At 47.3% G+C, this 27,025-nt stretch overlaps 1 long non-coding RNA gene across 2 annotated transcripts in view; it reads left to right on the top strand.

Moving 5' to 3' along the window:
* LOC140711247 (uncharacterized) overlaps positions 1-25,195 on the top strand; it is a 100,733-nt gene extending 75,538 nt beyond the window's left edge. For both annotated transcript variants that reach the window (XR_012092409.1, XR_012092410.1), the window contains one exon: positions 16,563-25,195. This is a non-coding gene — a long non-coding RNA (uncharacterized lncRNA). The remainder of the gene's footprint in view (positions 1-16,562) is intronic.
* The last annotated feature ends 1,830 nt before the right edge of the window (positions 25,196-27,025 follow it).

Below are 27,025 nucleotides of genomic sequence, written 5' to 3'. Positions count from 1 at the left end.
AAAATGAAGAATCTGCCAGAGCACTGTGAGTCAAATTCAGTCAGAACTCGATTAACTAAGAGGCTTTGTCTCAAAGGCCAAAACATGAGGACACATTTTTAATTTTTAAGGAGTGCTTTATCGTGAGTCAGTCCTGATGTGTACTGCATTAGGAAACCTTTGAACTTCCACGGTCAAGCCGAGAACTCTGAGGGAAAGTGGTTGTGCCCTTCCCACTGATTTTTGTCACTAGCTTTATTCATTTCCTTAAAACCCTTTTTGTATGAGTTCTATTATAGTTTGAAAAAAAATTCACTTAGGTAGAACTGGAAGAGTTTCCGAAGTATTAATACTCATGACCCGTTCTGGGTCTCGGTATATGTGTACTCTATAAATGTACATGTGTGTATGTGGTGTATGCATACTACGTGTATTTCCACTGTGCATGTATTTACAACGTATAGGTATGTACACTATATTTGTGTCGTACACACGTGAATGCTGTAGGCATGCATGTACATGTGTATATGTGTGTATCTATGGTCACTATGGTTATATGCACACTACTTGGACACCTATCTGTTCTGCATGTGTACCTACATGCATGTATTTAATGCCATATACATACCTTTGTACGTACACCATGTGGGTATGTGCACATTATTTCTGCAGATGTATATATACATATGTGCACACAAGCATGCATGTACACTATGCACCCTGAATAAACTTCTGGATATGTACACACTAATACGTACACATGCTGCATATGTATGTACAGTGTTGCATATATGTATACGCTTTATACGTTAGTGTACTGATGTACGTTGTATACATGTGCATATGTGTACACTGCGCATGTGTATGCATGCTGTAGCACACCTACGTACATTGGATAAGAGTGTATGCTATACGCACGTGTATACATATAGCAAATAGCATACCTGTGTACATATGGATGTGCATGTGTATGCCATATGCATGTACATACAGGTTATAGTATACCTGTGCACGCTGTATGCATATAGATGGGTGTACGTACTATGCATGCATATATGTGTTAGCTTACCTATGTACATTTGCTATATGGATGTGTGTATGCTCTATGCTTTTACACACGTAGTGAACTTGTTTGTACACTGTATTTGGATGTGTGTACACTTTATGCATGTATACCACATGGATGTGGATGTGTGTGCACTCTGTACGCATGTAGTGCACTTATGTACACCCTACGTATTTGGATGTGTGTACGCTCTACGCAGGTACATATGTTACAGTGTACCATAAATTTACACTATGTGGATGTAAATATGTGTGTGCTCTATGGCACCAGGAATAGGGCTCCCGCAGGGATCCAAGAACACACCATCTCGCTGGCACCGGAGAGTGTAGGATGAAAACAGTTGTTTGTTGCAACCTAGTTGAAATTTGGCAGGTTACTATATCCTTTGCAACGATTTAGGAACAGTCACTTGATGGATGTGTGTGTTCCTGAAATCACAAACAACTCTGTGAGGTGTGTCTCATCCCAAGACGAGAAAGGGAACCGAAACAACAATGACTCGGTCACTTAAGTGAGGTAGAACTAACATAGCAGCTGTCTAGCTTTCTGTATTATAACTTTGTCAGCAGCTCAATGAGAAATCGGCACTCATCAGGAAATGTGTCCACTTTCTACTGTTCTTTATTCGTGGCGTATTTCCTGCCTCGTGTTATTCCTCACGATGTAGCGAAATCCCTCCTAGAGTTGTGAATATAAACAGTTCGTGACAAATGCAGTATCTTCTTGGTTAACATTGAAAACGATATGTAAGTTCATCTTCAGATACTGTTTGGAAGGATGAGAAAGAAGATATTTAGGACAAAAGGATAGAGAGCTTTCAAGTAAACAGGGAAAATAAGGACTTTGTGCAAAATATTTCCAAATTTGGAATTTGAGAACACTAAATCTCACATCTAAGATCATAGGTAGTTTTTTGGGGGGGTTTTAAAATTAGTACTTGGTTTTCCATGCCTTTGGGAATTTCAGTCCTGATGGAGGATTGCAAGAATAATCTGATTTTTCAGAACAGAAGGACAGTCTGTCTCAAAGGTAAATTCCAGGTTCTACCATAGAGAAATAGAAATTGCTGTCAACTTTCTGTAAGGTTCTTCAGTTCTTTCCTCTTCTGTGGTTAAAAAACCATCTCTGGGTTTACTCTCAGCCAAGTTCTTCTTATTAGGCTGCCTTACATTTTGCACAGCTGTTGAGAGTCTTCATCATTCGTAGTTAACTCGTCAAAAGCAAAACTTTGTACTAGTTAGATCTGAGCACCTTGAAGGCAGGGCTTTGTTTTATATTTTTAATAAGCAGCAGGGTGATGGCAGGACTGAGGCCCTTCATCCCATCATGCGTTCCTCAGAGCTTTCAGAGTTGTCACTGCGTGCTGAGTGTGGTGTTGGCTGTGTAGCGTTTAAATAGGAATATGAGGCTCTGCGACTTGGGACGCTCTTACCACCTTCATAGAGAGCTTGGTGACAGCTTAGCATGACAGCTTGCACACCTGTTGTGTATACTTTATTACGGCCCCACAGAAAGGGTATTGATTTAAACGTGACTAATTTCTCGTGTTTATTTTTGCCTTTATTCCTAGTTACAGTCCCGATACTTTTTCTTCCTTTAAAATCTTGCTAATCGCTGGTGAATTAGTGATAAGCTATATTTATGTATTCTCTAAATCTAGCGATTTAATTGGAGGTCATTATTCTTGTACCATGTGTCAGTGCTATGTCAGGATGGTTCAGTTTTACGTTGTCAAAGGATTAACTAGAGCAGGATGCAGTCTTACTGGAACTTGCTCATTTATGAAATATAGGCACTTTATTTTTTGTTATACTCGAGGTATGCTCAAATGTAAACATTTTGAGCCATGTTAGAAGGATATACAAGATTGTAATGAAGAAATCAACAACTTGATCAAGTACCAGCTAATGAACTTTGTTTGAAGTTTATGGAACATGGACCTTGGCAATCAGTTTTCATCTTGACCTTTTATTTTTTTACGAGAATCTTGGTCTGTCACCCAGGCTGGAAGGGTGGAGCACAGTAGTACGATGTCCGTTCACTGCAACCTCTACTTCCCAGGTTCAGGTGATTCTTATGCCTCAGCCTCCCTGGTAGCTGGGGTTACAGGGTGTGTGCCACCATGTCCGGATAATTTATGTTTAGTAGAGATGGGGTTTTGCCATGTTGGCCAAGCTGGTCTGCAACTCCTGACCTCAAGTGATCCACCCACCTCAGCTTCCCAAAGTGCTGGGATTACAGGTCTGAACCACCATCCCTGGCCTGATCTTCTGTTCTAATATAGGTTATTCAGTCTCAATGATAGCGCCTGGTTGTATTAATTTGTTGTAGAAAGCACAATTGCAATGAATCTGGTTGTGTATGTACGTGCTGACTTAGCGTTCATGGCTGCACTGTGAAGTGGGCATTGTTCCTGAAGGAAGGCTGGATGGGCAAGTCGGGGCTTAGATACGGGACTTGTGGGCAGTCACTGTTGTCCCATGACTGAGATCAGGCCTGTCTGTCGCCTGTACCCTGAACTCTTAACACACGAACGAGCAAGTGTCGAGTCGGTGCTCGAGTGTGATGTGGCCTGTGGTGTGTGCCTCTCAGCCTTGCTTTGGCTCAGGGTAACAGGGCAACAGCTCCGTCCCTCGTGTGGCTGCCTGGAAGTCCCAGGAGAACCCACTGATACGGTTTTTAAATGCCAGACATTGAACGTTCTCCTTGGTACCAGCACATCTGGAATCGGACAGTGCAGTTAGATTCTCGGCCAACAAACCTGTACAGGAGTGTGTGAACTCTGCATTTGCTTCTCCCGGACAAAGGTGAATTCCTGGTCACTAGTGGATGACAACAGGTGTGGCCTCAGGAGCAGCACGGAGACAGGCACCCGGGTGCAGGAAGAGCATCCGCAAGAGGGGTCGGGGAACGTGACAGACGCACGTGCGAGTTTAGCTGCTACAGTAGGGGGTATGGGGTGGGTGAGACCAGATTTTCTTATTGTTGCCCCTTTCTGAAAAGGACCCTGAATTGACTTCTCTGTGGCTCCTCGTGCCTCCTTGTCAGGTTGGAGGAGACTGCTCCCCTGGCTCAGGCCCTGCTTGCGGCAACACGGAAGCTGCTGTTGCTTGCCCTGCCCTCCCTGTGACGTCCTCTGTGCTGTTGTCCAGGAACAGTTCTGTTGAGCAAGCTTGGACTCTGCTCCCTTCTGCTCTTGGATTTCATGTCTGGAAGGCTTGTGTTCTTTCCTGATTTTTGATGATGCTGAGCTATGATTTTGCAAGGATCACACGTGCCCATACAGGGAGAAGCTCCTTTGCAACTTTGACATCTTGTCGCTCTCAAGCAGAGCTTGCTATGGAAGTTGACTCCTGTGTTTTTGTTTTGGCAGAAACTGAATTTCAGTCCTAGGACAGCTTCAGCACACTTGATCCTAGCTCTTCTCTCTCACTGCTCCCCTCGTGTGTGGCAGAAATCATATGCCCTGAAGTTTACCAGTCCATTCATTTGAAAATCAGTTAATGTATGCTATCCTCATGAGAATTTTACTTTTTATAAAAGCAATCGCAAAGACTGGGTTTTGTGAAACCAGTGTTTTATGTGTATATTACTTGCACTCACAATAAGCTTTGTCTTCTAAATATTTCATGTTTCAGATTAGCACTGGAATCATGCCCTGGAGTAGTTTTGCTTTTCCACTTTTATTTTTGGCTAAGGTAAACTTGAGAACATTGTGATATTAGGTGTAGTAAGCCCTTTTAGCTGCTTCTATGTCTGTTTTCCTTTAAGCCAGAACAAGCAGACGGATACCAGTTTGTGAGCACCTGGCATCTCCCAGGCCTTTTCTGGGTCTTCCCTCCACTGTCTCGTGGACAGAACAGTCACTCGTGGAAGGTGAACCTGAGAATCTGTGCGTGGAATTAAGTAAATGTCATAGCTCTCTTCTGTGATGAACTGAATCACATTAAGCCCAGTAAATTGTAACAGCAGGTTTTGCACATACAAAGCATTGAACACCAGGACAGGTAACCAGGCTGCGACACTTCTGGTCCTGCACAAGACCTCCGGTATCACAGCGCATTTAACAAATTGGTAGCATTGAGTGTTTGAAAACGTTGTGTATGTGCCATGTCCGTGATTTTCGAGGGCCTGGAAAAACACCTCTGTGGTTATAGCAATCTTGATCAATGGGAGCTTAAGGTTAGTACTGGGGCAGACTGTGTTTTAAAGAATCAAGGTCTCTCGAGTATGTTTTGGTTTTCCCATGAAGAAGAAAGATGTTAGCTGTTCTTTCCTGGACTGTGACTATCAGAGTGCCCCACCTCGGTCACTCACATGTTTACTTCATTTCCGTTTAACCAGGCTGGGCTTGGGCCAGAGTTCTTCGGTTGTCAAATGTCATATGAGGCTGAGGAACTGTTTTCTGCTTCATCGTTGTCATGTGGAAATACTGTTTTCCAAAGCATACTCTACTTTCTCATTTGTGTTTATATAAAATAATGGAATGGTTATGTTAACTGTGCAGTTTCCTATGCTTGGTTATTTAATTGCAGAAAGATAACGGTTTTATTTTGCTAAAATCTGTGCTAGGAATTGTGCAAAATCTTTGTGAAATGCCCATTTTACTGGCTGAAATTATAGATCTTTTTATAGAAAAGAAAAAGCCTATTGCTACAAGGAACATTGTCTTTATCGATGCAAAAAACTTTAGGCTTATTGGCCGTGTAGTCAGTAAAATGCATCAGAATGTGGCGAAAATTGAGAAAAGCATTGAAGTTTTAAAATCTGCTATGCAGTTTTCTTCAACTCCCTTGCAAGATACTTAATTTGAATAGAAGACAGAATAAAGTGTTCCCATTGAGGAAAGGGGCAGGAGGACTGTTGATTTTGTTACTCCTTGAACGGCTCTGAGATTGCTCATCGCGAGTTAGACATTTGCAGAAATGATTCAGCAGAGCTGCAGTCATCTTGCAGATCAAATGAAGTTTTTCTGAAAGCTTGTTACAGGCTTAAATTTCTGACCCTTTCCATCCACTGATCTTGTATGATTGGTTTCTTTTTGCACCCATTTGGGTCTGTGAAGCGTCTTCCCACCGTGGTAGAACTTTAGCTCTGATTTCATGCGTGAGTCGGTATCCTCCTCATCTGTGAGGAGAAAGCGCTGCAGATCCTGCGCAGTTTCCGTCCCCTTCCTGCACGCGGATAGATTGGGAGGTATTTGTGGTGTGTGAACTTGCTACCCCCAGAGGCTCCTTGTTCACTCCTCTGGACCGTACTCCTCCCTACTCCGATAGACTGCACTCCTCCCTCCTGGTTCATTCCCTGGACCACATTCCTCCTTCCTGGCTCACCCCCTGCACCACACACCTCCCTCCTGGTTCACTCCCTGGACCACACTCCTCCCTCCTGGTTCACTCCCTGGACCACACTCCTCCCTCCTGGTTCACTCCCTGGACCACACTCCTCCCTCCTGGTTCACTCCCTGGACCACACTCCTCCCTCCTGGTTCACTCCCTGGACCACACACCTCCCTCCTGGTTCACTCCCTGGACCACACACCTCCCTCCTGGTTCACTCCCTGGACCACACTCCTCTCTCCTGGTTCAGTCCCTGGGCCGAACTCCTGCCTCCTGTTTCACTCGCTGGGCCAAACTCCACCTTCCACCCTCGTGGTTCACTCTCCTGTGTCCCCACTCCTCCCTCCTGGTACACTGCTCTGGGTCCCCACACCTCCCTCCTGGTTCACTGCCCTGGGCCCCTACGCCTCCCTCCTTGTTCACTCCCTTGGACCCCCACTCTCCACTCTCCCTCCTTGTTCACCCCCCTGGACCCCCACTCCTCCCTCACATTTCCATCCCCAGGGCCCCCACTCCTCCGTACTCCCCTGGGCCGCATTCCTCCCTCCTGGTTCACACCCCTGGGTCCCCACTCCTCCTTCTTGGGGGTTTGATAGTTTCTGCTGTGCTTGTGCCAGCACGATAAGGCTGAGTGGCAGCTCTAGGGCTGTGGCTGCTCACGCCACTGTGGCATTAGTGCAGAGAACTGCGGGGATACAGCTGCCCTTGCTGTGATGCTTCGAGTGTCATAGTCGGTGTCGGAAGCTGGGTGAGATGTGGATGTCCCAGGAAGGGACAGGAGCCTCCCCTCAGCCTCTGTCAAACACTTCTCAGCCAGGCATGGTGGCTCATGCCTGTAATCCCAGCGCTTTGGGAGGCCGGGGCGGGCGGATCACATGAGGTCAGGAGTTGGAGACCAGCTTGACCAATGTGGTAATTTTTGACACATTAAGGATTAAGGAAAATGACTCACACTCATTTGCCTTGCTTCTTTTTTTTTTTTTTTTAATTTATTTATTATTATTATACTTTAAGTTGTAGGGTACATGTGCATAACGTGCAGGTTTGTTACATATGTATACTTGTGCCATGTTGGTGTGCTGCACCCATCAACTCGTCATTTACATCAGGTATAACTCCCAATGCAATCCCTCCCCTCTCCCCCCTCCCCCCTCCCCCCTCCCCATGATAGGCCCCGGTGTGTGATGTTCCCCTTCCCGAGTCCAAGTGATCTCATTGTTCAGTTCCCACCTATGAGAGAACATGCGGTGTTTGGTTTTCTGTTCTTGTGATAGTTTGCTAAGAATGATGGTTTCCAGCTGCATCCATGTCCCTACAAAGGACACGAACTCATCCTTTTTTATGGCTGTATAGTATTCCATTGTATATATGTGCCACATTTTCTTAATCCAATCTGTCACTGATGGACATTTGGGTTGATTCCAAGTCTTTGCTATTGTGAATAGTGCTGCGATAAACATACGTGTGCATGTGTCTTTATAGCAGCATAACTTATAATCCTTTGGGTATATACCCAGTAATGGGATGGCTGGGTCATATGGTACATCTAGTTCTAGATCCTTGAGGAATCGCCATACTGTTTTCCATAATGGTTGAACTAGTTTACAATCCCACCAACAGTGTAAAAGTGTTCCTATTTCTCCACATCCTCTCCAGCACCTGTTGTTTCCTGACTTTTTAATGATCGCCATTCTAACTGGTGTGAGATGGTATCTCATTGTGGTTTTGATTTGCATTTCTCTGATGGCCAGTGATGATGAGCATTTTTTCATGTGTCTGTTGGCTGCATGAATGTCTTCTTTTGAGAACTGTCTGTTCATATCCTTTGCCCACTTTTTGATGGGGTTGTTTGTTTTTTCCTTGTAAATTTGTTTGAGTTCTTTGTAGGTTCTGGATACTAGCCCTTTGTCAGATGAGTAGATTGCAAAAATTTTCTCCCATTCTGTAGGTTGCCTGTTCACTCTGATGGTAGTTTCTTTTGCTGTGCAGAAGCTCTTTAGTTTAATGAGATCCCATTTGTCAATTTTGGCTTTTGCTGCTGTTGCTTTTGGTGTTTTAGACATGAAGTCTTTGCCCATGCCTATGTCCTGAATGGTACTACCTAGGTTTTCCTCTAGGACTTTTATGGTATTAGGTCTAACATTTAAGTCTCTAATCCATCTTGAATTAATTTTCGTATAAGGAGTAAGGAAAGGATCCAGTTTCAGCTTTCTACTTATGGCTAGCCAATTTTCCCAGCACCATTTATTAAATAGGGAATCCTTTCCCCATTTCTTGTTTCTCTCAGGTTTGTCAAAGATCAGATGGCTGTAGATGTGTGGTATTATTTCTGAGGACTCTGTTCTGTTCCATTGGTCTATATCTCTGTTTTGGTACCAGTACCATGCTGTTTTGGTTACTGTAGCCTTGTAGTACAGTTTGAAGTCAGGTAGCGTGATGCCTCTGGCTTTGTTCTTTTGACTTAGGATTGTCTTGGAGATGCGGGCTCTTTTTTGGTTCCATATGAACTTTAAAGCAGTTTTTTCCAATTCTGTGAAGAAGCTCATTGGTAGCTTGATGGGGATGGCATTGAATCTATAAATTACCTTGGGCAGTATGGCCATTTTCACGATATTGATTCTTCCTATCCATGAGCATGGTATGTTCTTCCATTTGTTTGTGTCCTCTTTGATTTCACTGAGCAGTGGTTTGTAGTTCTCCTTGAAGAGGTCCTTTACATCCCTTGTAAGTTGGATTCCTAGGTATTTTATTCTCTTTGAAGCAATTGTGAATGGAAGTTCATTCCTGATTTGGCTCTCTGTTTGTCTGTTACTGGTGTATAAGAATGCTTGTGATTTTTGCACATTAATTTTGTATGCTGAGACTTTGCTGAAGTTGCTTATCAGCTTAAGGAGATTTTGGGCTGAGACAATGGGGTTTTCTAAATATACAATCATGTCATCTGCAAACAGGGACAATTTGACTTCTTTTCCTAACTGAATACCCTTGATTTCTTTCTCTTGCCTGATTGCCCTAGCCAGAACTTCCAACACTATGTTGAATAGGAGTGGTGAGAGAGGGCATCCCTGTCTTGTGCCAGTTTTCAAAGGGAATTTTTCCAGTTTTTGCCCATTCAGTATGATATTGGCTGTGGGTTTGTCATAAATAGCTCTTATTATTTTGAGGTACGTTCCATCAATACCGAATTTATTGAGCGTTTTTAGCATGAAGGGCTGTTGAATTTTGTCAAAAGCCTTTTCTGCATCTATTGAGATAATGATGTGGTTCTTGTCTTTGGTTCTGTTTATATGCTGGATTATGTTTATTGATTTGCGAATGTTGAACCAGCCTTGCATCCCAGGGATGAAGCCCACTTGATCATGGTGGATAAGCTTTTTGATGTGTTGCTGAATTCAGTTTGCCAGTAATTTATTGAGGATTTTTGCATCGATGTTCATCAGGGATATTGGTCTAAAATTCTCTTTTTTTGTTGTGTCTCTGCCAGGCTTTGGTATCAGGATGATGTTGCTTCTTAATTGATGATTGGTGTAGCCCAGTAGTGTGAACTTGTTAAGCAACCATTCTTACTGAAAGACTAATCTTTAAAAGTCTCCTCCTCTGGACACGTCTTTGGCTGCTGTAATCAAATGCAATGTAATCAGCACTGGTTAATGGCTTTCCTTACTTGGCTAACAAATGCTCTTCAGAAACTTTGGTTTCTTGTTATTTTCATTTATAATTATGTTTTAAGCCTTCAAATTTTTCTAGCTTTCCTGTGAGTTGGGAATAACTGTGATGGGTGCTTAGTTTGGGATGTTGACATACACTCTATGCCCAGCTACTATGCCATTGTGTGAACACTGATTTGTCACTTTCTCATGAAGACTGATTTCACCTAGTTTGGTAAATTCTATTAATTTTAAGGAAGGGGGTGGAATGCAACTGCTGTTAGGAGGCTTTTTTAAGGGTTGAAGAAATGTTGCCATGATTATTACCATTACAGAAGGAACACAAAAACACGTGCTGCCTTCAGTCATGATGAATATGTAAGTGCGCATCTGTGACTGCAGAAAACGGCAGCCCCAAATCTTAAAATCGTGTGGATGCACCAAGCCCATCTTCAGGGCACTGTGGAGCAGCCTGCATTAGCCGAAATTGGCCCACAAGCCCTGAGGGATGGTGTCTGAGTTATCATAAGGCTCTGATTTGGGATTAAACAGGCCTCCAAATACTGTGATATTCTAAACAAAGACATGATACTGCCCAGGGAGCCCAGTGGGCACCTGTAGGCAGTGTAGGTGAGAAAAGGCTCCATGGAAGATTCCTGCAGCTCAGCTAGGAGGATTCTGTAAGGCAGTAGACACATCAATGTTCACATAGGAGTGTTGAGCTATATTCACTCCTTTTAAGCAGCCAGGCTTGTGTGTGTTTTTAGGGGCACTCACATGGCTCCCCTTCCACAGTCACTGCTGGTTGTACCTGTTTGATGTTGCGTATTTCTGTGTTAAGTGTGTCCACTCTCCAAATGTATCTCTGTCTCTAGAATATTTTAGAGTAGACCATTTATTGGTTAAACGCTTGTTTTTAGTGAGGAAGAAATCTTTAAAACTGGCCATACAGACCCTACTATAAATGTTTAACAATGGAGTGTGTAATGTTTAACACGTAGTGTTTAAAGTCGAAGACAGTTTAATTTAGAAATCCTGTCGGAATGCCAACTTAAATTACCACCATCCGTATGCATATGGAAAAGAATGACAATGTGCAGAAATGGAATTTTCTCTGTTTTGTAGAGATTCTGTAATGGATCAGGTACAAGCCTCACTTCATGATTTAAATGCATGAAGCTGAAATTACAGAACTTGACAAAAACATGCCTTTGAATAGTGAGCCTTTATCCTCCTTGAAATAGTGATTCATTCACTAAAATGTCCACCTGCAACTTTGTCAAACACATTTGTTGCATTAGTTCTTAAGAGAGGTCAGTTTTCCAGACAGGGAGATTATTACTGCTTAAAGTTTGTCCTGATGATGTTAGTGAACAGGGAAAATCCTTTGACGTGGATCGTGTGTGTGTGTTAAATATCAGACGCGGCCTGCCCAACCCTCTGCCTGTAACTGGGAACTTTGACTGTTGGGATCATTGTAGAGAATCTTGAGGAAAGCAAAACAAAAAGCCTCTGGAGTAGCAAAAGATGTAGCTGATTTCATGCAGTAAAACTTACACATTTTTCTTTAAAATGCATCCTTCGGAACCTCAGTTTGCTGATTATTTTAGAATCACTGTAGTCTGCTGACAGCAGTTGTGGGAACAGGTGCATGGCCCGGCTGGTGCAGGAGGGTCTCAGAGCGGAGCCACACTGCTGACACCGAAGGAGGGGCTGGAGCCATCATGCTCGTGACTCGTGCAGATGGCCTTGGCTGACCTCCAGAAGAGGAAACGTCAGTATCCAAGGAGGAAAAAGTGTATTAATTTCATGAGTGTTTGCCTTCGCAATGGCTACAACCCTGAGTTTGTGGCACCTGCTGTCTCTGGAATGAGGAGTCTTCCCTTCCTGGCAGACAAGCTCTAGATGGGAACAGGAGCTGTGATTGCTGGATTGAAGAAGTTTCCTTCTTGGGGAGGTGGCCTTCGAGCTTGACTCGAAGGAAATTGTGACTGGCAGGAAAGGTTCTTGGAGACAGTGTTTTTACCAGGAGGGTCGGTGACTGAGAACCATCCTGTTCCGAGTGTTGCCATTCTGGTTCTAGACTAAACTTGGGGAGAAACAACAGCCAAAAGCCTCGAGGAATCTTCTGTGATGTTGATCACATTTGGTAGATTTGTTGCTGAGACTCTGAAATGAGAAGCCCGGGAGGTGCGTGTCTATCAGGCCGTGGGACGTGGGAGAGCTGCTGCTTCAGGGGTTGGAGTCCCCGTACCAGAGGCTCAGTCCTGCAGAGACTTTTGCACAGTGGGCAACAGCTGCCTCCAGTTGATTGTGAGTCCCCCAGATGAATACCCATGAAAGATAGTGTGTCAGTAAAGACTCAAACTCTGTGAAGCATTTGGAGATTTATTCTGAGCCAAATGAGTTAGCATGACCCTTGATACTGCCCTCAGGAGATCCTAAGAGCGTATTCCCGAGGTGGTCAGAGCCCAGCCTGGTTTTATAGCTTTTAGGGAGACATGAGACAATCAATCAAAATAAATGTAAGATGTACATTGGTTTGGTCTGGAAAGATGGGACAACTGGAAGCAGGGGTGTCCAGGTCACAGGTAGATTCTAAAATTTCCTGATTGACAGTTGGTCGAGAGAGTTGTCAGATAAGGGGTTGTGGAGACCAAGGCTTTGTCATGTGGAAGCAATCCTCCAGGTAGCTTTGGAGAGAATAGATTGTAAATGTTTCCCATCAGACTAAGCGTCTAAGTTCCGTGTAATTCCAGAAGGGAGGTGGGGTGATGAGGCAAGTCTGACCCCCCACTGATCATGGCGTGGACTAGTTTTTCAGATTAGCTTTGGAATGCCCTTGTCAAAAGCAGGTGCTGTTCAGATGGCCAATGGGGCTTCGAATTCTAAGTTTTTACAACCAGAAAGTGATTGTGTTTTTTTCTGTAGATGACAGCCAGTATGGTAATTAATATTTTATTAGCAGATTAATTTGGAAGTCAATGTGTTTTCAAGTGTGTTAATTATTAAGTCATCAACAAACAGAGAAGGGCTTACTTTGAAACCAGCCTGAGACTCAAGAGGCTCATCAAAGAAAACGATGGACTTGGGAGAACTGATTCACGTGTTTACTGCCCCAAGTTTCAGGCATTATGAGAGGTCTGTGCTGATACATTGTGACTTGAGAACTTAAATCTTGACTGACTCTTAAGAGTGAGGCTTTTTTTTTTTCTTTTCTCTTTAAACGTTCACTGTTTCTGTCTCCTGTGTTTTGTCTTCCAGCCGCTGAGTACTTTAGCTTTGTGTTCACGTGGCGTTGTTCCCTGAACCACTGGCTTTGCGGCTCCTCTGTCCTGCCCGCCTTGATGACGTCTTCCCCGCCCCGTGGGTTTTATCCCGAGGACTGTTCTCTGCTGTGTGGAGTGGAGGATCAGTGGACACTGGCTTTACCAACTCATTTTCTATGTAGCTCCCAGTTTCTCAAAATCATAATCATCTTGGATTCCCTGTGAAACTGGGAGTCAGGCCTTGGGCACAGTGCTGGGTGGCCTTGGGTGCAGTACTGGGGCAGGAGGGAGAGATGAGAACAGGACGGACGGTTTGTCAGGGGAAGGAACCCCTTGCTGAATTCCCGTGTCTGTTTTAGGTTAAAGACGAATGGCCGGGTGGTGGATGTCTCCCCTGCTGCGGCTGGACCTCGCTGTGCTGAACCCTGAGCAGGGGCCCCAGCAGCTGCCTCCTGCCAGGCCGGGGCCACAGGGCTGGGCTGCTGCCTCTGGGGTGGGTTACGAGGGCTCGTGCCAAGGTGCAAGGGTCTGCACCATTCCTGTGTGACCTGAGGAGCATGGGGGAAGCTGGTCTGTGCTCCTTACTTGGGAGAAGCTGAGCTCACCTGGGCTAGAGCCTCTGGGGAGGTAGGAAGGCAGAGGCCTGGAATTCCTGCTTTCCCCAGACAGCAAGAAAGCTCAGTGTTGCACCTGCTCTGAGATGCCCTCAGCAGCCATATATAGTTGACTTTAACATGAGGGAAGGTGTCACTTAACCCGGCTCTGTGGGGAGCTTTGGGGAGTACAGGCCCTGGGCCCCAGGCTTTTTAATATGTTCCTTCCTGAACAAAAAACAACAAAAGATCCCTGTGGCTGATGCCGACTGCGTGGGGTAGGACATGCCGAGCTTGCATGGGGCTTGCCCCTGAGTTTTCTTGGTGCTCCTCCCAGCCCGCACGGATACCAGCCTTTCCAGGCCGAGGCTTGTCCTGTTTAGACCCTCACTGGTGGGGTCTGTGGTCCTGGATCGAGAGCCCAAGCACTGCTTTCATCGTTATAAATGACTCATCCGAGATGCACGGTTGCCCCCAAACATCTCAGGAGCATGAGATACAGCCAGTGTCACCGCTGCAAGCTCATAATTCTAGTGGAAAGAGGAAATTTTACTTTTAATACGCTCGTGTGACTCAGATGCAAATATTCAGTTCCCGTTAAACTTTCAAGACTTTGAGAACCTCTGAGATTCCTTGAAAGCCGTTCCTTGGCCCCACGACTAACTCTCCTGTGGAAGGAGGCTGGGGTGGTCCGCGGGGACTGGGGTCCTGCTGCCTTCTCCAGGATTCCTTAGGTTTCATCATTAGTCCCAGCTCTTCAGCAGGTGGAGCTGATTGACTCTGACATTTCCATTATTTTGTTCTTGTGTTGTCTCAGTTAACTTAGAATAATGAGTATTTACCAGAAATAATTGATGGCGAGATGGGAATTATTGGTGATTCCCGGACATAGGCAGCCTGTATAGATAAGCGTGTTACACAGTGTCTGATTTCTGAGATGTTGGTCGAAACCTGCTCAGCAACACACTTTCATGGGTAGATTCCTGTGCAGGAGAAGCTGCTTTTCCCCGAGACACGGTGGCGGCCCCTGCACTGGCATGGCAGGGTGGCTGTGTGACTGGGCAGGGCTGGACGTGCTCCTGTCCACCCCTGCACTGGTCGCGTACCTCCATACCACATGTGTGTCGAGGGTGCCTGCCTTTGTTCCCCCAGCTCGAACTCATAGAATGGTATACCTTCCTTGACACATTCCTGCATAGAGATGATTAGATCTGGGGGTTGAATCTCAATCTGACAGGCAGGTAGGTAAATTATTCACATGAATGACTTGGGTCCTCCACGTTCAGGGTCAGGAGGCGCGAGGTGGGTTTGGACACAGCTGCCTGGCCTCAGAAAGTTTCTCTCAGAGCCTGTTTCTTTCTCTAGCAAAGTAAATGATGCCTACCTCACGGGGCTTGACACACGCTCAGTACTCAGAGGCTGTCTGGTCTTTATTATAGTTGGTATTTGGGGAACAGCGTGGCTGGTAAGAAAATGCGTTATCTTTACAATTTATAGAATGTCATACAAGGCAAGCGTGAAACCGGGACTCTACCCTAATCTGAAGATGCTGGTGCTTACTCTTCTCCTTAAGCATTTTGTTGCAATTCTGGCGTGTGTCAGCCAAGTCATATGACGGCACCGCATGCGTGATGCCAGCTCAGTTACCTTGGAATGGGGAGCCTGAGACTGCCAGGGAGCATCCCTCCTGCCTCCAGCCCTCGGCGGTTTCTCTCTCTCTATCCTTCCCTCTGTCCCTCCCTATCCCCCAATCCTCCTCACCACTCAGGCTCTCCTCCCTACCCCCCTCACTTACTCTACAACAGAGGCCCAGACTTTGACAAATCCCAGCTGGGCCTATTTACTGCTTGGCTGGGAAACCAGAGGGAAAGGGCCCCAGTTACTACAAAAATCGAGAATTGAAATAGAATGTGAGCTACTTTTGCAGATTTTTTATTTTAATCTGAATGTAAAAGGCAAGTATCAACACAAAATCTGTGCTAACTGAGCCACAGAGCTCCGAGTCTGCCTTGTCAGGGCTCCGTGGGTTCCCACGCCCTGGCCTTCTCTATGAGTGTCTGGACACGCTGAGACTGCGAAAGGAGCATTTAGTTATGGTCCTTTGAATGTTCCAGAGTCATGTTTAATAAAAATCTTCACGTTTACCCACAGCCAAGTCTTGATTTAATAACAGGTACTGCAGTTCTCTGGGTGGGCCTGAGCCTCTGTTTTAGAAGCAGCCGCACCATCCGAGGGGCAGGTCCGTGTGGGCTGGCAGGCGGCCTGGTCCTTGGAGCACAGGGTGGACCTGACCCAGTCCTGGCAGTGCGGGGCCTTGCAGTTCTAGAATGTAGTGATGCAACCTGTAGCATAAATAAAAAGCCTCATGTGCCCCCATGAGAAGCTGGGGCTTCCCCTCAGTACTGGGGTGTGCTGTGTTTGTGATCGTGCAGATGTAAAAGTGTGAGGGAGATGTCTAAAAACTAGGCTCCCAAAGACAGCCCTTCATGTCTGGTGCTTTCATGTGTGTATGCACACCTGTTTGACGCGTGTACACCTTCACTCGTGCCCGTTTCATGCGTGTACACCTGTTCATGTGTGCATGCACCTGTTTCGCGTGTGTATGTGCCTGGGCATTCACCCTGCATTGCGTCATATGTTGTATTTTACAGATTTTTTTTTTTTTTCAGTTTGTATCGTGAGCTTGTAACGACTTTGTGAAGAAAAGAGGGGGCCCTGGCAGCCTTTGACTTTGAGAAACGTGATGTCACGGGACCAGATGAGACAGCCCGGGTGAGGCCGGCAGAGGCCATCGTGGCCTGGGAGTCCGTGCACATCCACTGTCTGTCGCTGTGTGACAAGTGACCCCAAAACCTAGGGGGTAAGGCAACGTACACGTACGATTGTACAGCTTCTTCAGGTTGCAAATTCAGGGCAGCCCTGCTGAGCGACTCTGGCCCAGTCCCCCGCGTCACCGTGAAGATGCTGTCCAGGGCTGCGGCCATCTGTAGGCTCAGCTGGGCTGGAGGTTCTGCTCCAGGATGCTGTGCTGACGTGTCTGCGGGCAGAGGCCTGCTCCTCCACACCTGGCCCCTCCCTGGGGCTGCCAAGTGCATTCCTGCCCAGGGCCGCTCCTTTCCCCAGAGACGTAGCAGTGCTGGTCTTATGCCCAGTGTCAAGGTGGCCGGGTCAGGAGCAAAGACTTGTTTCCCCTACTCAGAGTCTACTCCTGCAGGGTTGGGCGACAGTGGAGGTCGCGCAGGAAGGTGTTCGCTGAAGACCGTGCTCTGTGACTTGACGGGTGTTCCTCCCAGGAGGGTGAAATGGAGACTGGACACTGGGAGCGGCGTCCTGCGCGACCCCGCATGTAGTGGGCTCACAGCAGAGCTACGTCCTTCCTTTACAGATACTTTTCAGAGTCTGCCCGCCTTTAGATTCTCTGATTAACATGTCTGAGGAGGGTCCCAGGAGTCTGCCACCTGCCAGGCCAAGGACGTTCCCTGCCTGTGACTGGTCCCTTGACACCCTGAGAAATGTGACTTGAGAGGATCACCCGAGTTTCCTAAATGAGTCACCTGTCTTCTCTTCCCTTTGCTTTCATGCCTCCCCCAGGCTGGGTCAGTCCTGTCAGCTGCAGCGATAACTGTATGCTGGGGTTACAAGGAGATTGGGGGTGTGTCTGGTCCCCCAGGGAGATTCAGTGACTGAGGATGCTGTCATGGCAGCCAAAATGTCCTTATTGCTTTCACTTTTAGTGAAGTTCAGTGACTACGTTTTCTGAGGCACAACGATGTCCTTGTGAACAATTGGTGATCAAGGAAGCAAACAAGTGTGGGAAAATGATCCTGCCTTGAAACCTGAAAAACGGCAAAACAGTAAAGAGCCCTGAAGAGCCCATGAACCTCCTCATGGGGCAGTGAGGAGACACCACAGTAATGGCTTAAAAAAAAAATGAGATGATACTGAAGAAAAGGTAAACTAAATTTTGGGTCTCCTATGGGTAAAGAGATTGTGGTTTACATTTTGTAGGCATGTGTTTTCATAATTATTTATTTTTCTTTGTTGGATTTAGAATTAGTAGCAATAAATGTGATTTTTTTTAATTAAAAAATTAGGGTACACGAAGTCTAATCCCTTTGTGATATTTCTGTACTGTGAGGCTCCACATACAAAAGTGAAGCCCAGACTGTCTATCTCTACTGAACCAGAGAGAAGTGGTCATCTCCTGCAGGTCAGTCTGGCCTCCAGGCGTCTGGCCATCCTCCCAGTTTTGGGCACACATGCGTCACTGGTGCTTCCTGCCAGGCTGTGACTCTGCCCAGGTTTCAGGAGCACCTGGAACAGTTTTCCTGGGGGTCCTGCTTTGTTCTGGCTCCTGGAAGCACAGGCTTTTGATGGAAGGACTCTCTCCACCGCCAGGTCAATTGGTGATTGCCCCCCAGGCTGTATTTCTCGCATGGGGCACAGAGAGTGCGGGCGTAGTGTCCTAGCCCTGGAGCCAGCTCTAGGACTGCACAGCGGCCTTGCCTCCACCCCTCATCTGGGAACAGGGCGGTGGGGAGGAGAAGGGAACCCCAGGGTCTTGCCCCTTCTGCATCTTGAGAACACGGGAACACATTGTCCCATTGTCTCTCACCATTCACAGCCCAAGCTTGTGTGAAGTATTTATTTTATAACCTCCCCTGACAATGATGTATTTTATATAAGCAGCACATAAAGTGGTGATTTAATACCCTTATCAAGCAAGATCGAAACAATAGGGAACAGATATCACTGTAGAAAAGTTACTTTATCCGGGAAACATTTGTCTACTGCAGGTGGAAATGAATCATGGCTTCCTCCTCGGCGGCTCCTGATGAGCCTGTGAGATTCTGTCCTGTTCGCCACTATTAGTTTATAAGCTACACCTTTCTTTCTGACGTTAGTTACAAGCTCTACCTTTCCTTCTATGATGCTTCTTTCTTGCCTGTTCAGCACTGTTACAGTTACAAGCTCTACCTTTCCTTCTGCGATGTGTATTTCTTGCCTGTTCAGCACTGTTAGTTACAAGCTATACCTTTTCTTCTGTGATGTATATTTCTTGAAGGCATGGACTAAATCCTAATTCCACAGTATTCGATGCACATACTCAAGAGATATTTGTTTGAATGAATGGATTAATGGAAAATAGAAGTGGTGACTTCACTTTTAATTCATTATGCCAAACTTTGTTTACACACAAAATTTTATGGTCTTTTGGATAAACTAGGCTTCTGTGCAGGGTGGATAGAGATTGTGGGAGTGCAGCAAATGGCTCTGTGCCTCTAGGCTCACAAGGGGCTTGAGGGACTTGATGGTGGCACCTGTGTTGAAAACTCGGTTCTGCAAATCCATTCGAGTGATCTGCCAGCACACATAGCCCTGCTTCCCAGCTGATTTCTGCCCAGAGGCTTCTCCTGGACACCCCAGGTGAACATGGGTTCAGCCAGCACTGCTGGACTTCCACAGCAAGCCAGGTGCTGCAGGGATGAGGGAGAAGAGGGGCAGGACCCGGATCTTCCTGGGTCCCAGGACCCGTGTGGGGACACTGGCTGGCCTGGCTCTTGTTGGGGAGGTCAGGGAAATGATGCATGGAGCCTCTGTTGGCAGGAGCCGCTTGTTCAAACATGGATCCCAGGTCTGTGTGTGGGAGGCAAAATAGAAATGTATGTGGATATCATCAGTAACATAGCAAATGTGGGCTTCTTCCCTAGGGTGGCTGACCCTCTCGCTCATCTGCTGAGCAAAGGCCCGGCCTGGCCTTCTGGTCCTCCACAGTGAACTTTTCCCAAGCTCTGTCCACTCCATGGAGATGGCTGGAGTCAGGGCAGACATGAGGTGTTTGCCACCTTTCTTTTTTTTTTTTTTTTTTTTTTTTGAGACGGAGTATTGCTCTGTCACCCAGGCTGGAGTGCAGTGGTGTGATCTCGGCTTAGTGCAAGCTCCACCTCCCGGGTTCATGCCATTCTCCTGCCTCAGCCTCCTGAGTAGCTGGGAGCACAGCCACCCGCCACCACGCCCGGCTAATTTTTTGCATTTTTAGTAGAGACGGGGCTTCACCGTGTTAGCCAGGATGGTCTCGATCTCCTGACCTCGTGATCCACCCGCCTCGGCCTCCCAAAGTGCTGGGATTACAGGCGCGAGCCACCGCACCCGGCCAGGTGTTTGTCCGTTTTTGAAAGCTGCATTTAAAGAATGAAATAGACTGAACAGAATTACTTACTTTTGAATATTTAATACTTAGTTTACAAGAACACTTAAATATAGTTAATGTATTTGAATAATAAGGAAGAACTTTCCCTCTCTGTTTCCAGAGCAAAAGTACAAACCTTTACTTGGCAGGGATTTCACTCTGTTTCTAAAAAGCCAGCAAGCACTTTTCCTGAAATAGACCCGTCTGTTCCTCTGCAAAGACCCTACTAACATTTTAGCTGTATTTCTGCTGCATCTTCATGTGATAGATGATAGGAAATTCCTTGCTACTGGAACTTCACGATGTTTCCTTTTACACATCAGATAGAAAGTATAGATAGTAAATCTCAGATTAGTTGCCATCTCGGTCTTGGTAGAGCTGCCACCAACAGCCTCTGTCAGTTACAACAGAGTGTGTCTCCCCAGCAACCAGGCTTAGACTGCAGACCGAGCCAGCCTCACCCAGGATTCAGTGCAACGTCCTCCAAAGCTGTAGCCGCTGCTCTCGGAGGAGACTTGAGGAGCCCTCCCTTTGATGCCTGTGCATGGCTGTTCTCAGATCACAGCAGCTGCAGCTGCAGCAGCATCTCGGAGGATGCCGGCAGGGGTGTCCTGGGTATTGACACCACAGCAGGGGCCTGCAGTGTCTGAATGAAATGGGCCGTGACACTGAGCAGCCTAGAGGAGTCCACAGCCACGTTTCAAAGGTGCAGCGGCCCGAGGTGAACCCCAGAGTACTGAGGAGCCTGGAGTTGACGTGGCACGACTCCATTGAGAGAGCTGGCTGAATTCTGTACCTGTGGCGGCAAAAGATGGCTGTTTGGGCTTGGCCCCTTCCCAGGCCAGGGCTAGGGAGGTTGTCTGCACAGCTAGTGGGAGCTTGACTCTGTTCACACTCGGGGCTGAGTCCCTCACCTTTCTGTGACCCCAGGGAAGATAGACATGCCGAGCTCTCCTGGAAGAGGCCCCTGATGAGTCGAAGCTGAGCTTCAGGATGGTCAGCCTTGTGGTGTGCGGGACAGGTTCAGAGTCGGTGCTGCTACATAGGGGCCCGGCTGCTGTTGTCACTAATTGGGCTCAGTAGACGCTGCCAGTGGTCGTGGCTCCTGTGGTACTTGGTGGTTTTCTCCTCACAGGAGGTACTTGGTGGGTTTCCCTGCGGTGAAGGTGTCGGTCCTGTGACAGGCAGCCTGGCAGGAGGAAGGCCCTGGTAGAGTTGTGCCCCGAGGCCCCCTTCCTCTTGAGGAACAGGAAGGGGATTTGGGATCCTGCTTCCAGCTGCGCTCCCTTGCTATGTTCTTGGCCTCTGGGGCCGGGAGAAGCTGAGTGCCGGCCTGAGGCCTGGACCCGTTCCACAGCCTCCGCAGCGCTTGTGGTGGTATGTGGGATGTGGCCCTTGGAACTCCAAGCCCTACCCTGCCATGCCCGCCTGTTGGGGCGTCTCAGGCACCTGTGTGCCAGGCTCCGTGGAGGTGTGGGCGGTAGCAAGGACTGCGGTGTAGAGGGGACACGGTACGCGGATGAAGATGAGAAGCATCAGGGAGGCACTTGAGGCAGTGACAGCAGAGCTGAGACCTGCAAGGAGGGGACTGGCTGTGGGTGTTGGGGCTCAGGGATCTGCCTCTACCAGAGCCACAGTGGCCAGTGACGGCAGAGTAGGGGACCGAGGCCCGGGGAAACCGTGCGCACGGTTCGCATCAGGTGTGCAGATCTGCCGGGCTGTATTGCCCTTCTCAGTCCTGGCTGGGCCTGGGGTCCCAGAGGGCACTGAGGGTCCTCGCGTCTCCCTCTTCTTGCTTACCTGTTTCTTCCTGGTCAAGGGATGCTTGTTTATTGCAACTCTGGCAGTTATTCTGAATGTTAAGAGGAGTTTCACAAAATTGTAGGGGAGAGGGACCAGGGATTCTTTTTTCTTTTTTTTCTCCCCCCTGATTTTACATGGAGGTTTCTGCTGTCCCTTAGTGTGGAGGCAGAGTGCAGATGCTCTGCAGTTCTGTCCAGGAAGAGAAGAGCTTCTGGAAAGTCACAGATCTGATCATTGCAATAGCACTGACATTTTTAAATGGGAGAATGCTGATGTCTATAATAATCAGAGTAAAACTTTGGTAACTTCAATATAAAGATGCCGAGATGATCTTAGAGCCACTTCGTCCATAAAACCTTCTACAGTGTGGAGTGTGACATCTCTACCAGCCTCTGGTCAGTGGCCGCCTGTGGGTGACAGAATGCTTGAAGTGTAAATGAGAAACTGAACTTCTAATTTTATTCAATTTTAGTCCAATTTAAATAGCTATATGGGCCGGGCACCGTGGCTCATGCCTGTATTCCCAGCAGTTTGGGAGGTCGAGATGGGTGGATCACGTGAGGTCAGGTGTTCGAGACCAGCCTGGCCAACAGGGTGAAATCCCATCTCTACTAAAAATACACAAAATTAGCCGGGCGTGGTGACAGGTGCCTGTATTCCCAGCTACTCAGGAGGCCGAGGCAGGAGAATCACTTGAACTTGAGAGGCAGAGGTTGCAGCGAGCTGAGATTGTGCCACTGCACTCCAGACTGGGGGACAGAGGGAGATTCTGTCTTAAGAAAAAAAAAAAAGATTTAAAAGCCCCTACATGCCCCTAGTTGCTTCTGTGGGAGACGGCATGGTTCCAGAAGGTAGACTTAGTGTTGAGGACTCTGCAGTGTCAGGCTGGAGACAGTCTCCCTTTCTAGTAGCGTGTGCCCCTGGGCTGCCCCTCTACCAGAAGGGATGGTGACATCTCTGGGAGGTATCTGTGGACTCAGATCGGTGTGGATTAGTGACTTGTGTTACTCACAGATACTAAATTTTATGGGTAAATGAATACCTGGACTTGCTGCAACTTCAGGGTGAGATTCGGGAGTAGAGAGTGAAAAGTGACAAGGGGACCCAGGGCTTGTTCTGCCGCCCCCAGGACCTGCTTGAGGTGCCTTCCCGTCTGAAGCCACAGCACCTGCTTGGGGCACCCCCCCTCTCTGAAGCCCCAGCACCTGGTCGGGGCATCCCTCCCCTCTGAAGCCCCCAGCACCTGGTCGGGTCGCCCCTCTCCTCGGAAGCCCCGACACCCTCCTGGCCTGTGGTGCTGCTTCTCCAAATGTTGCCCTTGGCTGTCTCCCAGGAGTCACCAGCACCCGATCAGGCTGCGTGTGTCACTTCTTCACGGATCTGCGGTGTTGAAGTCGGTGAAGCTCATTTGTCTCATCTTCCTCCTCATGTGCCGTATCTCACCTGTTGTCTGTCCGAGTTCGTGTGTGTGCGTGTTGTGCGTTCTCAGGCTGTACTCGGTACTTAGGTGAGAAGAATGTCAGAGCAACGGACTGTCTGCTCCAAAGGACGCTGTGTGTGAATCGAGACACGGTTTACTTGTGGGGTTTAAATTTCCTTGGTGTTGGAGGCAATTAGGGGGAAACAAGTTCTAAAAAAGCCCCTGTGGCGGAGGAAGACAATAAAGAAAAACATAACTTTATACACACTTAGCAGTTGATTTAATTTGAAGGTAAATTTTGCATTTTGGGGACTCCTAAAGCTACTATTTGTTGGGATTCCTTGATGAGCTTTTCTTGTTTTCTGTCAAGTAGAAAGTAAAGTACATCGGTTTTGCCTTTAGTTTTGTCTGACTAGAATCTAATTCCCTTTTTCCCCCATTCACATTAGGGTGGGGGTTGGACTACAAGAGCTGTAGGATCTCTTTATTTCTGATCTTAAATAAATTTTTTTTTCCTTTTTTTTTTTTTTTTTGGTGAGTTGCTATTTTTTCCTTCAATGCACTGTTCTTTGGTTTGGGAAATGTGCTATATTTGTACCATGTTTTAAATGTACACAGTGGTTCTAAATTGCTACTTTAAAGTTAGATATAACATCATAATTAAAATGTCATCTATAAATCAGGCACACAGTCTGAGGTCTGGAGACCCCTCTTGTCACTTCCAACCGTTTCTCCTTCCCTGGCCACGTTGCCTCTGGCCACGTCTCCTCCCCCAACCATGCCGTGTCATCCCCCACCACGTCACCTCTGGCCACATCACCTCCCTCCCGGCCACATCACCTCTGGCCTCACTGCCTGACTCCCTCCCTCCCGGTGACCTCCGTGGCTCCTGCTGACTGCCCTCCCGAGTGTCTGGTTGAGGCTCCTTCCCCGTTTTCTGCTCCTGAGTGGGTCTCGGGGCCTGGATGTTTCACAGGATGCAAGTTTCTTCCCTTCCAGCCGTGGGTCTCTGGGTGACAACTCCAGAGAGGGCACTAAGCTCTCCTGACCCACCTGGGGGCCCTGAGCCCTGACCGCCAGGGCTTCACTGCAGGGTGTGGGGCGGACTCATGCGTGAATTGGACTACAAAGGTGCTTCCAGGAATCCTTGTTTTAAGTGCATTGGAGCAGAGATGGGGAGAGGGGACCACCTGGTTTGCTCAGAATTTGGTCGTGATCACAGCCAATGAGAAAACATAAGCACCTCCGAAATGAAGCATTCCACAAACTGATTTTACACATGACAGTTGTGATGGCTGGAAAAGGCTTCACACAATGAGTGAGTTTGTGCTGCATTTGAAGGACGAACAGGTCCCTGCTGGTGGAAATGAAAGATAAGGGTGACCCAAGCCATCAGCAGCAGCGGAGGTGGGGTTGTGCTGACTTCCCATGGATGGTTGGCATGGCTGAAATGCCATGGCAGGAGAAGGTAGGGGCACTAAGGAACAGCAGGGCGGCATTACAATCCCCCTGCAGGAAGGGGACGTGACTGAGGTATTTTCACATGTATACAACTGAGAGATGATTTGAGGAGGATTTCTGGGAGCCTGTGGGAAGAGCACATGGTCATCATCAGTTCTCTGGATCTCTTTTCATGAAATGAAAACAGTCATGCCTCTGCCTCTCTTGTGAGCTGTTAAGATCAAATCGGATAATCTACAGCGAGCCTTGTAAATGCTAAAGCTTAAGACAGACTGTTCCAGTCCCCTTGTCTTCACCCTCCTCTCCTCCCCGGTATCGTGAACCCTGCTGTGTACCACACTATCTGCCTGGCTTCCTCCTCCATAACGTGAGCCCTGAGTACTTGCTGGGTACCTCGCTGTCCACCTTTCCTTCTCAGTAACGGGACCCCTGAAGTATTTGCTGGGTACCCTCGCTGCCTGCCGTACAGCTGGCTGTAGCCTCGTCAAACGTACTTGGCTGGGGCATAAGCAGAAGTGCTCGCCGGGCCTTGGGAGGGCTTTCTGACATGTGGGTGCCTACTTTTCCCTGTTAGGCTGGAGCTGCAGGAGCCCTCCTAGATCAGACAGAGGACCAAGGCTGTGACCTCGGGGTGGGGGCTGGGGGAGCTCCCTGTGTTTATTGTGTGGGTGAGAGAAAACTTCAGTCCCGCTGCGGCACTGGGATTCAGGGTTCCTTCTGGAATGTTCTGAGTGAGAAAGTGTGCACAGGTGCGTGTTCTGCGGATTTTATGGTTATGTAGGGAGAGCACTGGTGCCTCTGAACTATGAACCTGCAGAACCACTTCTTCCACTAACGGCCGCCTTTATATAAAGAATGACTTACAAACGATGCTACTTCAGACGGAGGCATTTGCAGGTGTGGCCTGAAAAATGAACAAAATGACTCTTTCACGAAAGTACCTTACATTATTCCCAGTGATTAGACATTTGAGATTTCCAGTGAATATTAAACTATAAAAATCTTGTGTCCACCACTTTCTCATGTGATCAGTGGTGATATTGATGTGGTTTTTTTGGACAAAGAATGAAATGTGGAAGCTGCTCATAACTCTGAACCAGTGTTTTCTAACCAATGTGTGATTACAAAATCCTGTGCCTGGTAAAAGCCATTCAAGTACAGGATGGACCAGTGGACTGAGAAGGAATTGGGGCAGAAAGGCCCGTCGACCAGAGCGCAGACTCCGCGTTGCAGACAGCCTGTACGGAAGTGCCGCTTGTTACATTTGGCAGCGGAGAATACCTAAAATTATCTGAAAACACAATGAAAATACTACTTCCTATATCAGCATGAGGTCGGACTTTCTTCATAAACTTAAACCACGGCTCTGCAGCCTACTGAACGCAGATGCAGGCATGAGAACCCTGCTGTCTGAGGTGCAGAGATGTTAGGCGTTTTCACAGCAGCACAAACTGGTCACGCTGCTGCTTATTTTGGAAAATGGTTTCTTCTTTAAGACTGTGTTAAGATATAATGACTTTATCATTGTAAAATGAACCAAATTGTTACTTTTATGTATTTATTTTTTTGAAACGGAGTCTTCCTCTGCCACCCAGGCTTGAGTGCAGTGGTGTGACTTCATCTCACTTCAACCTCTGCCTCCTGAGTTCAAGTGGTTCTCCTGCCTCAGCCTCCCTAGTAGCTGGGACTACAGGTGTCCACCACCATGCCCGGCTAATTTTTGTCTTTTAGTAGAGACCGGGTTTCACCATGTTGGCCAGGCCAGTCTCGAACTGCTGACCACAAGTGATCCACCTGCTTCTGCCTCCCAAAGTGCTGGGATTACAGGCATGAGCCACCATTCCCAGCCTTATGAGAAAGCATTTTTGTGATCTTTAATAAAGTGCAAAGGGTTCCTGAGACCCAAATTTTGAAAACCACTGGCTTAAACCGACAAAATTGTCCATGATACTTCAGTGTATCCTCTAAACTGTTGATGGAGAAAGGGACATAAGGGTTGCTTTACTTTTGTCCTTTCACAACTCAATGGTGCTGGGACAACTGGGTTATCCACATGGAAAAGGATGGACTGGACCCTTCCTCACCCTACACACAAAGCTCAAAATGGATCCAGTGTAAGGAGTCGACTGTGAGACCCATTCTGTCAGTCTTCTGGGTACCGTAAAGGACACCACAGACCGTGCGGCTTAAACAACATCTTATTTCCTTTGTTCTGGAGGCTGGAAGCCTGGGGTCAAGGTGCGGGCAGGGTTGGATTC

The sequence above is a fragment of the Chlorocebus sabaeus genome, unplaced genomic scaffold (assembly GCF_047675955.1).
Source record: "Chlorocebus sabaeus isolate Y175 unplaced genomic scaffold, mChlSab1.0.hap1 unalloc_scaffold_392, whole genome shotgun sequence".
NCBI classification, from domain to species: Eukaryota; Metazoa; Chordata; class Mammalia; order Primates; family Cercopithecidae; genus Chlorocebus; species Chlorocebus sabaeus.
Note: the sequence above shows the minus strand (reverse complement) of the source record. Positions and strands in the feature narration are given on the sequence as shown.